The sequence below is a fragment of the Choloepus didactylus genome, chromosome 3 (assembly GCF_015220235.1).
Source record: "Choloepus didactylus isolate mChoDid1 chromosome 3, mChoDid1.pri, whole genome shotgun sequence".
NCBI classification, from domain to species: domain Eukaryota; kingdom Metazoa; phylum Chordata; class Mammalia; order Pilosa; family Megalonychidae; genus Choloepus; species Choloepus didactylus.
The window spans coordinates 174,358,588-174,373,130 of record NC_051309.1 but is presented as its reverse complement, the minus strand read 5'-3'; positions in this window follow the sequence as shown (position 1 = coordinate 174,373,130).

The following is a 14,543-nucleotide window of genomic DNA, read 5'->3' as shown; positions in this document are numbered from 1 at the left end:
TATTCCCGTCTTGGAATGCCAGGTCAAATACGTAAATGGGAGAAGGACAGAGGCAATGCAAATATTGGTTAACACAATGTGTACTAAGTGACCTTTGCTAGGTTAGATACCTGAAAACCCTCCACTAAACATATGATAATCCAAAAACCCTTTATCCAAAACTCATGTGACAAGAAATGTTTCAGAATCCAAAAGTTTTCTTAGCTTTATAAAGGTAAAAGAGTGTATGCTTACATATTATTTAACACTGCTAGGGGAGTCTCAGAAGACAACCCCAAGCTCATATATATTAATATATTAGCCAGGATGTATAATGACTATTCTCATTAAAAAACGATAAATAAAGACCATAGATGAACTCATTAAGTTCAGTTCACATTTTGTTGGTGTATTATGTCAAATGTTTCATTAGAGATGCCAATTCTCATTATATTTTAGACAAAATTGAGGCGAAATGATTTAAAAGGAATTAAAGACAATTTATTCATTTAAGAATTCACTCAATAATTAAAAGCACATTTATTTTTCTTCAGATGTTAGACAAAATCATTAAAAATAGTTTTAGCATTAGAGTTTAGAAATTTAAAAAAGGTTGGTTTTATTTTTGGGGGGAAAGGGGGAAACTCCAGATCTGTTTCCTGTTACAATGACCTGTTTCTGCTTTCTATTTCTAAGATATTCATTTTTTCTTCATAAACTATTATTTCAATAATTTCTATTCTCTCACTTTCTACTTATTGACATAACTTTTAAATTCATTTTATCCTGTTCTTAGAAAGCCCCTAGGCTCCCTACAAATCAAATTTGAATTAAAAATGATGAAATCTCTCAGTTTCAGTTCACAAGCTCTTTAGGTCTTAAGTTTTAATCACTAGTGGTCCCAAATCTTTTTTTTCATCCCTTCCTTCACATTCTTGGCTAAAAAAAAATCTAAAAACCTGGCAGAAGAAAGAGCTCTCTAGTTATCTAATGGCTGTAATAAATGATTGTCACAGGCAAATAACTTTTTGTCTTGGTTCCAGGCATGCCAACAGTTTGAGGGATTTGGACATACATTGCCCCTTTCCTTTACATATGAGCAGTTAAAATAACTGTTCCCAAACCTAGTGGCTTAAAACAGTAAGTATTCATTGTTGCTGTCATCCAATAGGTCAATTGGGCAGTTCTGATGATCCAGAATAGGCTCAGTTGATCTTGGATGTGCTTATTCATATGCCTGTGCTCAAATGTCAGGTCACTTGGGGTCTGACTTTTCTAAGTTGGCCTCTTTTACATACCTGATGATTTTTTGATACTCAGCTGAGATAGAATATATGACAAATAATGTCTTTCACTTCATCCGGAAAGCCAGATCAGCCTTGTTAACATGATGATCACAGAGTTCCCAAAGAGCAAATGACCTAGACTCAGAACTGGCGGGACTTTACTTCTGTATCACTCTTTTAAAAACAACCAGATTAAAGGGTCAAGAAATAGGCTCCACCTTTTGATGGCAGAATCTCAGTGTCACATTTCAGAAGCATGTTTTGAGGTTTAGAATAAATCAAGGACACTTTTGCAATCAATTTACCACATTATCTTAACAGGGGAGCAAAGGGGTCTAATCATAGTCCATGCCAATTTTTAATTGTCAGAGAGAAATGTAGGAAGTATCAAGGGAAATTGCAAAACAGAAGCTTATGAGGTAGAAGAAACGAAATGCAGAATAGCAATAGGGTCCCTGATGAAAAGAAAATAATGGGTTTCAAAAAGTAGATATGATCAACCTTTTCAAATGGTGCTGACAGTTCCAATAAGATGTGACCTAAGAACTGATCATTGAACATAACAAGTTAGAATCAATATTTGGATGGAGTGGTAGGAACAAAGCCTGGCTGGAGGAAGTTTAAGACAGAATGAGAGTAGAAGAATTGAAACCTATTTTTATGTCATAATTACTAATATTATTTTTATTCTTATTGTGACAAGATAGGAGGTAAATTATTACCCAAACTGGGACCCACTTGAGTATAAGCAGAATGGTCCCAGGGAAACCTACCTATAATATATAGGTGGAACAACTGAATAATTCATTCATCTTTACAGGAGGGAAAGTATTGTGTATGGGTACAGATGATGGTATGTTGAGAGCTGTATGGTGGCAGCATGCTAACATTCTTCCCTGATTCCTTCTAGTTTCTGGGAAAGAAAAAGCAAAATCATTAGATAAGACTAAGGATGCAGAAATATTGGAAGATTAATAACATTATAAATGAATCTAAGTAAGTGTGTAAGAGAATGAATTAAAGAATAGCATATGTATGCTAAGCAGCACTAAGGACCCCAGAGAGGCAGGAGGTGGGAAATTTAAAGCTATTCCAGTAAGTTGCTGTTCGTTTGTATTTTTCCACTGATATTCAGCTAGGTGGGCACACATTAACCAGAAGTGTGTTAATTCAGGATTGACATTTCTGCAAGTGAGTACAATGAAGTGAGAGAGGATCAAGGAAGTTTGAGGGTACTAAAGAAGTGATTAAATAAAGGATCATGGAATCAAATATGAGTAATTAGGGAGATGAAGATTTGAGGTGGGTGGGGACAGCCAAAGTAGATAAGGTCAGTAGATTATCGATAGCAAGGGGGCCAAAGAGTTGTCAGGGTACTGGGAATGAGCTGAAAAGTTAAGACATGGAGAGAGAAGAGTGAAGTATAATGATAATGAAATTATCAGTTAATTCTAGTGACAGGGAGAAGGACTGGCTAAGGTAGGGTGGGTGGAGGACAGGTCATTGGATGAGATGAAATGAAGGAATTATATATTGAGGTTTTTAAATGATCATCTACATGGATATTAAAATCACTATTATGACAGGAGTAGTATTATAGTGAATGGCAGTTGAACAGCTGTTAAAATTATAGAGAACAAGAGGGAGTCATAAATAGAAAACAGCACCAAGGAAGGACAGTATTGATATCGTTCGATGATAACAGTGTTTGACTTGAGTGTTAGAAAAGCTGTAAGGAGAACAACTTGGAAACACAATGAGGAGCCAGGAGGATTTGTAATACTCTTATAACCATTATTTGACAGGGTTATAGGGTTCACAGGAGAAACAGGTCTGAGTTTGATCCACAAAGTGAAGGAACAATTAGTGAAGATAAGGAGGTTTTGCGAATGATGGATTCTAAATTGCAGGGGACAAGTTAGAATATTTTAGTACTTCAAGAGAAATGGAAGATGATGCCAGATTAGAAAATGTACAGAGAGTATGGGGATGAGACTCTAAAGAATGAAGGGTGACCTGGGAGTTCTGGGTTTTTTATGGGATTGAAGTAAATAAAGATAATGGACATAATATGATTATTCCTGATAGCTCAAGGTATTAAATGGTGGGAAGGGATGGGGAGGAGGGATGTTCACTATGACATCCACATGATTTCTAAATACACAATTGTATAGAATGGTATGAAATGAAATATAAAATTAATTATCTTTACCACTCAGATATAGCCACTAAAAACAGTTTCCTGTGTATCCATTCAGGAATTCTACACATATGTGAAGTATATCAAATTAAAAATTAGCTCTAATCCATGTATATATAAATACATGCTTATAAACATGTTTATACAGAAATAAAGATGACACTATGCATCTTTCTTTATATCTTTTATCTCATTTAATGATTTACCTTGGGGATCTTTCTCCAATAATCATATATGGATCTACCTTATATTTTTTTAAAAAATTCCTGCATTATTCACCTCTGAATTGATTTATTTAACCCTTCTTTTCCTGATAAATATTTAGGCTGTTTACAATTTTCTTGTATTTAAGCAATTTTGCTGTAAACATACTGGTGCATATTTTGTTTCACAAGGTATATGACTATATCTGTAGTATACAGTATAAAAACCTTGAAATAAATATACACATTGAAGAAATGCAATGAAATTCAAGTAGGGTAGACTCTAGTAACCTACTCCAAAACACATACTAATCAAAATTGGAATGCTAAAGATAAAGAGAGAATTCTGAAAAAAGCAAGAGAATGTCATTCATCACATACAAGAGATCTTATATAAAACTAAGTGCCAATTTCTCATCAGAAACCATGAAGGCAAGAAGGCAGTGGTATGATATATGAAAGGTACTAAAAGAGAAAAACTGCCAGACAAATTCTTTATTCAGCAAAATTGTCCTTCAAAAATGAGACGAGTTTAAGACATTCACAGATAAACAAAAATTGCCAGAGTTCATCACCAAGAACCTGCCCTATGAGAAATGCTAAAAGAGGTTCCTCAGGCAGAAAGGAAAGGATAGTTAATAGTATCTTGAAGTCATATGAAGAAGTGAGGATCTCTAGTAAAGGTATTTATATGACATGAGTAAATGGAAAACCCAATAGTATGAATTCTTCATATGTAACTATACTGTTTATATTCTAAAAGATTTAGGATACAACTGAACAAGAAATAATAATATTTCCACATAATGGACACACAAAATGTAAAGACTCAATGTATGACAGAAACAACATAAGAAAGGGAAACAGAGGAGTATAGGAGCAGAGACTGTGTATGCTATAAAAGTTAAGTTGGTATCATTTCACACTAGTAGATTATAGTTTAGGTTGCTTAATACAAACCCCATGGCAATCACAAACAAAATATATAAAATATATACAGAAACAGAAATGAGGATGGGGTCAATCACTTACATCAAAAAGTATCAACTATACACAAAAGAAGGCTGCAATAGAGAAAAAGAGGGACAAAGGATATAAGACATCTTAAGAAACAAAGGAAACAATGGCTGAACAAAGTCCTGCCTTATTAGTAATTACCCTTAATGTAAATGGATTAATCTCTGTAATCAAAAGATAAATTGGCAGAATAGTAATAAAAGCATGATCCACCTAAATGCTGTTTGCATGCAACTCACCTTAGATATAAAGAGACAAATAGATTTAAAGGAAAGGAGGGAAAAATAATATTCCATGTAATCAGTAAGCAAAAAGAGGGCTATACCAATATCAGACAAAATAGACTTCAAGAAAAAAAATTGTTACAAGGAACAAAGAAAGACACTGTATAATAATGAAGGGTCAATCCACCAAGAAGAAATAACAATCATAAACATTTATGCACTTAACCACAGTGCCCCAAAGTATGTAAGGCAACCTTGTCAAAATGAAGGGAGAAATAGACACCTCCACAATAATAGTTAGAGACTTCAAACATCACTTTCATCAGTGGATAGATCATCTAGAGAGAAGATCAATAGGGAAATGGAGAACTTGAACAATACTATGAATGAACAAGGCCTAACAGACACATAGAAAACACTGCACCCCAAAACAGCATTATTCTCAAGTGCAGGTAGATCATTCATTCTCCAGGATAGAATACATGTTAGGTCACAAAACAAGGCTCAATAATATTAAAAGGAGCACAAGCCTTTTAAACATCTTCTCTCACTGCAATGTAATGAAACTGGAAATCAATAACAGAGGAAAAACTGGAAAAATCCATGAACACATTGAAGAACAACACACTCTTAAATGATCAGTGGTCAAAAAAGAGTTCACGAAGGAAATCCAGAAAATCTTGACACAAAGGAAAATGAAAACATAGCATATCAAATCGTTTGGTAAACAGCAAAGGCAGTACTCATAGGGAAATTTATAGCTCTAAATGCTTACATTAAAAAAGAAGATTTCAAATCTATAATCAAAAACCCTTCAACAAAGACATTCTCAGGACAGCTTCTCCTGTGAATCCCACAAAGCACTCAAAGAATTAACAATACCACTCAAGCTTTTGCAAAAAATGAAGAGGAAGGAGCACTCCCCGACTCATTCTATGAGGCCAGCATCGACCTAGCACCAAAGCCATATAAAGATATCACAAGAAAGAAACTCACAAACCAATCTCAATCACCAATGGAAATGCAAAACCTCAACAAACAAACAAACACTACTAGCAAACCACATCCAACAGCACATTAAGAGAAATATTTAGTATTATCAGGTGGGGCTTAACCCAGTTATGCAAGGGTGTTTCTACATAAGAAAATAAATTAATATAATACACCACATTAAAAAAAAAAAACCCACAGGATCATCTCAGTTGATGTACAAAACACATTTGACAAAATTCAGCATCCCTTCCTGATAAAAACACTTAGTAAAATAGGCATAGAAGAAAAATTCCTCAACATGATAAAGTCCATATATGAAAAACCAACAACTAATATAATAGTTAATGGTGAAAAACTGAAATATTGACCCCTAAGATCAAGAAACAGACAAGGATGCCCACTGTCACCACCATTATTCAACACTGTACTGGAAGTTCTAGCCAGAGAAAATAGGAAAGAAAAATAAGTAAAAAGCATACAGATAGGAAAGGAAGAAGTAAAACTCTGTATTTGAAGAAGACATGATCCTATATACAGGAAATCTTGAAAAATCCACAATAAAGCTACTGAAACTAATAAATTCAGCAAAGTGGCAAGGTACAAGGACAACATGCAAAAATCATCTGTGTTTCCATACACTAGCAATGAACAATCTGAAGAGGAAATTTTTCAAAAAAGAGCCCATTTACAATTAAAACTAAAAGAATCAAATTTCTAGGAATAAATTTAACCAAGCATGTAAAGTACTTGTACACAGAAAACCACAAAACATTGCTGAAAGAAATCAAAGAAGACCTTAAATAAATGGAAGGACATTCTGTGTTCATTGATAGGAAGACTAAATATTGTTAAGATGTCAATTCTACCCAAAGTAATCTACAGACTCAACACAACTCCAATCAAAATTTCAAGAAACTTTTTTTGCAGAAATGGAAAAGTCAACATCAAAAGTATATGGAAGCGTAAGTAACTCTGAATAGCCAAAACCATCTTGAAGAAAAGAACAAAGTTTGGGTACTCATGCAAACACTCAAAACAGTGTAGTACTGGTACAACAACTGACATATAAACTGATGAAATCAAACTGAGAGTTCAGAAATGACCCCTCACACCTTTGGCCAATTGATCTTTGACAAAGGTGTCAAGTTTACTTACTGGGGAAAGAATACTGTCTTGAATAAATGATGCTGGGAGAAGTGGATATCCATATGCAAAAGAATGAACATGGAATCCTACCTCATATCATATACAAAAATTAGCTCAAAATGGATCTAAGACCTAACTATAAGAACTAAAACTATAAAATTCCTAGAGGAAAACATAGGTAAACATCTTTAAAAACTTATGTTGTGCTGTGAATTCTTAGACTTTACACCAAGCCCCGGATGTTGCTTCATTAAAAGCTCAAGTTCCATCTTCTCAGTTATCCCCTGTGCATGCACTGAAGACATAACTTCCTTTTCTTAATGTGATGTTTTTTAGTTCTATATTTCAATTTTCTCCAAGTATTTAATTTTTCTTACTTACCTTCTTTACTGGTCTTTATTTTGTTTTATATTATTTATTTAAGTTGGGCCATTAAAATAAAGGTTGTCTGATAAAAACATAGATTTAAACAAAAAAGTCATTTAATATGGAGAGTCATAAAATAAAAATTTAAAAAAATACATAAAATATAAAGTATTATTCAAACTGTTGGTGTAAAGCTAAGGATTCATCTTTGACTATGAACCCTCTGATATAAATTCCAGATATCTTTCTTATAGACATCACACTGCTAATATATGATAGGCAATTTCACTATCTGATTCTTTAAATTGGAACATGAATGCAGATTCCATCAGGAATAATAAAATATTTTCCAATCTTTAAAAAGTACCTCTCCAGCACATAATTTGACATAGGTAAGTGGCTCACCTTTACCAACTCTTTCCAAAATATTCAATTTAGTTTTAACCTAAATTGCTATCAATTACTATTCATATTACATAAATTACTATTATGTCATTCAATTTTCATGAGATCTAATTAAGTTACTTGGTTATAATAACAGGAACAATATTTTGGAAGAAAGCACAGTGGTATTTTGATAATCATTTAGCATCCCTGGAGAGAGCAGCAGTGCTTGGACATACTACAAAAGCTGTTACTAGCCAACTTATTTATTTAACCGCTTTTTGTTTTAATTGTATTTTACTTTTTTTTTTTTTTTTTTTTTTTACAGAGGGGAAAGGTGTGCATAGTTGACTCTGGCAATTTGTTTAAGTGGAGTGTAGCTAAAATAAAACATTTTCTACTACTCTGGAAAATATTCTAGCCAATTTTTCAAAAATCATCCTCAATAACTAAACTATAATTTTTGTTCTGAATTTGGAATATCCCAACATGGGCCAAGAAGCATGAAAAAGTGAGAGAATACAGAAAGTACTCTGGAATAGAAATAGTTTAATTGATTGATTAATAACAGAAGCTTCTTGATTGATGTCAATGTCCTACTTTGAAATACCCTTTCGTTTGGTTGTTGGGAGGTTTTACACTCTTGGGGAGGTTCCACGGTGAAATATGGGATGAGTGAAGGGTTTGACTTCTGTGCTAGATCATATTATTGTTTCCAAAAGAAGTTGATACATCCCTGCCTGTTTCCCTGTGACTCATGGGCCTTCACGTGGAAGTGTGATTCTTTGCCTCATTTTCCAGCTTGGACCTGTATCTTCTTTGGCTAGTGAAATATCAGGGAAGATGACATGTTCTAGGACAAGCAGAAGTTGTGAGGACTGCACATGTCCCAAATAGGTACTGCTCTTTCAGCCTAGACTTCCAGAATGAGGAAAACACTTTAAAAAGATTAGCAGCTGAGCTTTAGCCTGGAGCTGATCTAATTTGCAGCTAATGTGCAATGTGAGAACCAAATAAATCTTTGCTGTAAGCCACTAAAACTTGAGCACTGTTTGTTGCTGTAGCATAAGTGAGCAACAGCTGACTAATATGCCTGATTTTATGTAATAAGAGAGGGGCTATTTTGAATTCAGGAAAATTCTAAGGCAGTTTCAGAAAAAAGTACATATGGAAGTTGAGCACCTGGAAATTAATTCTCTTAAAACTGGTTAGGTGCCCTTAGCCCTTGGAAAGACTTTACATACTCCCAGGGATACATGCCCAATTTTGAACATGACTTAACTATACAACATGAACTAAAGAAGAGCATGGATTCCTCAACCACACTGTATCTTACCCCAAAGAAAAAAAAATATACATTTTTCGGATTAACCTCTATAATATTTAAAATTATGTTTTCAGACAACAGATACTTCATTATATATATCATAAAATATAAATAAAGCAAGCAAGAAAACTCATGGCATAGCTATGGAATAAAATCTATCAACTGATAGACCATTTTAGAACTGCAGACTTCAGTTGAAAGAAGGATAACTCAATAATAACAGTCCCCTGCATTTTTACTCTTTAGCTTTTTATTTTGAAATACAAATTTACAGAACAACTACAAAAATAATACAGACTCCATAAAGAGAACTCCAGCATACCCTTATCATTGCCCCCAGACATCCAGATCCACCAAATTCAACATCGTGCCACATTTTGTCATATCATTCTGTCACCAATCCATCTTCTGAACACTCGAGTGTAAATTGTATACATCATTCTCCTTGAACACTTAACACTTCCATGTACCTTTCCTAAGAGCAAGGATATTAATTTATGTAACTACTTTAAGTGCATTTATCAAGTTCAAGTCTACATACCAATTTTTTTTGAGATGTCCCAATAATGTCCCTTTGAATCTTGTCTCTTCCCTTCCTAGATGCCATCCAGGAACATGTATTGCATTTAATTTCATTTTCTCTTTAGTGGATCTTTATTTTTTAAAAATTTAAATTGTAGGAACACATATACAACTTAAACTTTTCCATCTCAACCATTGCATTCTTGAGTTGAGAAAGGTTACACAATTGGGTACTTGGTATTCTAAGGAAAAATGATCTTTTCCATACTTTGTCCAGGAAAATTGTAAGTCCTTCTCCAGGAATAACACAGTTTATATGCTATTACTTCATTCTATACTGTGAAGGGACAATTTTAAACTATGAGGATTATTCAAAATATTTCATAAAATAAGCTCTGTTTCTATTGCTTATTTATTCTGTTAAAGTCCAGAAACAGATATTGGACATATGTTTTTTCCAGCACAACATTTTCAAGGGCAACTGAGACAGGTGCTCACTTAACCTTTTTCCACCTTTATGATAACTCGATGAGCTGCTCCCCCTCCTTTGTGTTCACAGTATATATGAAGTAAAGTAATTGTGAAGATTTAATTTTGAAACATTTTGATGATGTTGCTTGAAACAATGACTATCACACATTCCTTCCAGCCCTGAGGACACTCGAAGAGTTATTTTTCTAACTTAAAAATGGTATTAATTATTTCAGACCAGCACACCATGGATAGAAAATTCCTTGAAAGTTAAGTCTTAATACAAAATTGTATCTACTCCAGATCATCACTGATCCTGTGACAATATTTATTTTTATCTTGTTCTCATTGCATTTTCCTCATCCAGGCTCCTTCCATATGTATCATTTTCTAATAATATTACAGAGCTTCTAGAAGGCAACAGCTATGTCTTATTCATCTTCATATAAACCTGACTTTAAGACTTCTCTTCTAGAGTGTGATAAACTGCAAAAATTTTCACACATTCTTCCATTCCTGTAAATGTCCTCTTTTAAAATGAGAATTTACAATACTTCCCATTAAGGTGTCATGTCAAACTCTCTATTCTGGTCTTGTCTAATGACCCTTTTGTCCGGTAGAATATGGTAGATTTGACAGTGTGCCAGTAACAATCTAAGTCTCAAAAATCTTTGTGTTCTTATATTTGCCACTGCCTTGTAACTAAACTCACCCAAAGTGCTGAAGGATAGGAGACCACATGAAGTAAATACAAGCTCTCACATCTGTGACACTTTATACCAGTCGGCCCTCAGAACCACTGCAGAAAACTACATATGCATGAAGGAGCCCAGCTGAAACCAGAACCACAGTCTAAACCCAACCCAAATTTCTGATTCACAGAATAGTAATCTAAATAAATGATCTTTGTTGCAAGTCACAACACTTGAGACAATTTGATATACAGCAAAAATGAACAGATACACGGAATAAAAGGAATGGAAATCAAGTAGCACAAGAATTTACCTTTTCTTCTATATACCATGCTTAGGATCCTGCATCTTTTTTTAATACTGATTTTGTTTCCTTGTTCTAGTCCTTTGATCTATATGACTTGATTGATTCAATATACCCACAGTTAATAATGCAATACTATCATCTATCAATATTTGAACTCCACTTTCTTTTTTCACATCTTATTTTCCACTGAATATTTCTAAATCATGTTGGATACCCAAAAATTTTTTGGAGAAAATATTGTCTTGAAATTTCTATTATGGCTGGTATTATTTGTGTCCTGTATAAATAAAATTATACAATATCTTAACTATAAGCATGACTTTGAACATTTTAAGGAAAATTAACCACCAATTTTTTTTCCATACATTGGAATATCATGGATTAGATAAGTGTGTTCTAATTTCATTCTGGGCAATAGATGAAAGTCAAGGCTCTTTGAGCTGCTTTCCAGTATTCTGAAAAGGGTTGTTGTGGGTAAACATGAAAAATGGCAAAGAGCGTCCTCAATACAACAAATAAAATATGCTTTCTATGAAAATCACATTTATTTTACTTTTTAAAAATATGTTGCTAAATGTCCATATATAGCTATAGAAATATTGAGATGGATGCACTATTGATAAATCAGTCCATCAATATTCTAAATAGGGTTAAAGAAAATTGTGTTTGTTGTTGCTATGGACCCACCATTTCCTAAAAATAAGAGAAAATTGGGCCAGGCCATTCCTTCGTGATGACACGCACAGCCTTCCCTTGACTTCATCTTCTTCCCAGGTACTCAGGTGCAAGCTGACAGTATCTTCCTCTGAAGTCTGTTTGCCCAGTCAGGTGGTTCTGAGCTAGCCCAAGGACCTGAAACCCTCATCACGGCTTAAGAATCACACCTTCATACTGAGCAACCAGGAACAATGCTGACAATATCAAAATCTGTAACTGAAAGAAAATAAAGTGGAGGAAAAAACCATAACTGAACTCAGTCTCCTGTATTCACACTATCTATTACATGGTAACCTGAAATTAAATATTGTCTCATCCAGGAGAAGTAATGAGGTGCTTTACTATTTTTAAAAAATGTGTAAGAGTTTTTTGCTTATAGTTTATAAATTTATGTTTCCAATCTTTAAAAGGGAAGATGATTTTTCTCAGGGACACAACAGAGAAAGATGTATATTGAAAATTCTGAGTTTAAATTTCCCATTTTTCTGTTGAAATATGGCTGTTCACATAAAAGAGTGTTTGTAGAGTCATGCCAGAGTGAGTGAAAAAGCAAGGTTATTGGAAATTCAATGTATATTTCTGTCCTGACTTTTTCAATGAACTAGGTGTCTTAAAATTCAGTTTTTTTTTCATTTGTCAAATATGCCTTTTAAATATAAGGAACTCACATGGTATCACATTAAAATGCAATACACTAAGAATGCCCATTTTATGCATGTAGTTTTTGAGGCATAGGAACACAAAAACTCTTTTCTTTATATGTTACATCTTATGTAGAATATCTCAAGTGATGAATGAATATGTTTGCCCCTTTTCTTTCAAAACATCTTAATTTCATCTTAATTTTATTACAGAAAACATTACAGGAATCCTTTCTATTCACTACTTCCTTTTAAAAATTCTATTTTATGATAATAAAAAGCATAGTTCTTATAGTTTATACTTTATAAAAGTATTCACTCAATTGTTGTTTACATAAGCACTATGAGAAGTAAAATCAAGTTTGCCTAGAAAGCCCTCAGTTTGGGAGCATTGGCAGGAATTGAGAATGGACCTTCCATATAGCATTTCTGCCACTTCTTTATGTAATTTTTGATCAGTATATCCTTGGTGCAAAATAGTCTCCTGAGTATCAAAACCTAAATTTGAACGTAGGTGTTAAAAAGATGAATGAAGAGAACATTCATGATAGAAAGAGAAGAAAAGGTTTCTTGTCATTTCTAACCTTAACAAATTTATAAGAAGTTTATTCATTTAATGAATATTTGAATTTCTAATAATACTTAGTATAGAACTAAGTACTGAGAAAAACAGATACTGTTCCTGGCCTCTTGTATTTTATAATTTAACTAGGAAGACAAGAATGAAACATAATTATCTAAATTCATAATTGAGAAAGGTCATGATAAGTGCTGTGAAGAATTATAGCATGTTCTAAAGTATTATGAAAAAGATTCATGTAATAATATATTTATATCTATTAATACCTAATATACACTTTATTATATAATGTACAATGTAATTATGTTATGATATATAATACATTAATAAAATATGTAAATCAGTATATACAATTTAGTTAAAACAGTAGTATGAGTGGTTATGGAAGACTACTTGAAGAATAAGTTTAAACTAAGTGCCCCAAAATGGAAAATAATGGTGAATGGGAACAGAATGAAAAACTGTTCCAGAAAGACAGGGGATTATCTCAAGGGGGCTAAAGCCATAGAAAGCATGTCAAAGTCCCTAGATCAGGGAGTCTAGGGACCTTAGGAGATAGTGATAGTGAGGACAGAAAAGAACTCAGAAATCATGGTGAGAATTTTCAACTTTCCTTAAGAATGATGGGAAGATATTGAAGGACTTTCATGTAGAGATGTAGAAGATCATGTTTGTGTTTTTAAAAATATACTCTATGGATTGTATGGTGTGTGAATAAAACTGTTTATATATGTAATCACAACCTATGATTTGGTAAATAAACTAGAGAGAGACACAATGAGATAAAAGAGGCCAGAAGAGGATTTGCAGTAGTCCTCATAGGACATAAGGATATCTTGGATGAAGGAGGTGGTAATGGAGACAAACTTCTAAAAAATATTTAAGAAGTAAAGGAGAATAATGGGGAAGTAGGACACTGAGGGTGACTCTCAAGTTTCTGGTTTAAACAACTGGTGCTGGTAATACTTCCTGAGATAGCAACGGTGGAGAACTGAAACAGGTTTGAATGGGATGGCCATAAGGATGCTTTTAAATAATATGAGAAATAAGAGTCTACCACAATGAGGAAGCATAACCACATGCCATATTGCATGAAAGCAGTAAGTTTCCATTTTCATAGTACACGAATGTAATATCCTATTTCCCTAACAGACATAGAATTGTAAAGTATTTTAACTGAATTAACCAAAAAGTAAGAGAGGATGGACTTTTCATTAATATGCTCAATTACACTGAAAACTTCTTGAGTACAGAGATTTTGGTTTTATCTTTTCTAATTTGTGCCCTCCAACTATTTTCTTAATTTACAAAGAATGTTAGGTGTTAAATAAAGAAATAATTGAAAAGCCACTCTGTAATAAGTATGGATTTCTTTGTTGTCAAATGGACTTAATATTGGAAAGACTAAACTAATACTGGGGATGATAATGATTGCCTTCAGTAATTAGGGATTAGAGAAAAAAATTGGATGCAAACATTTTATTCAAT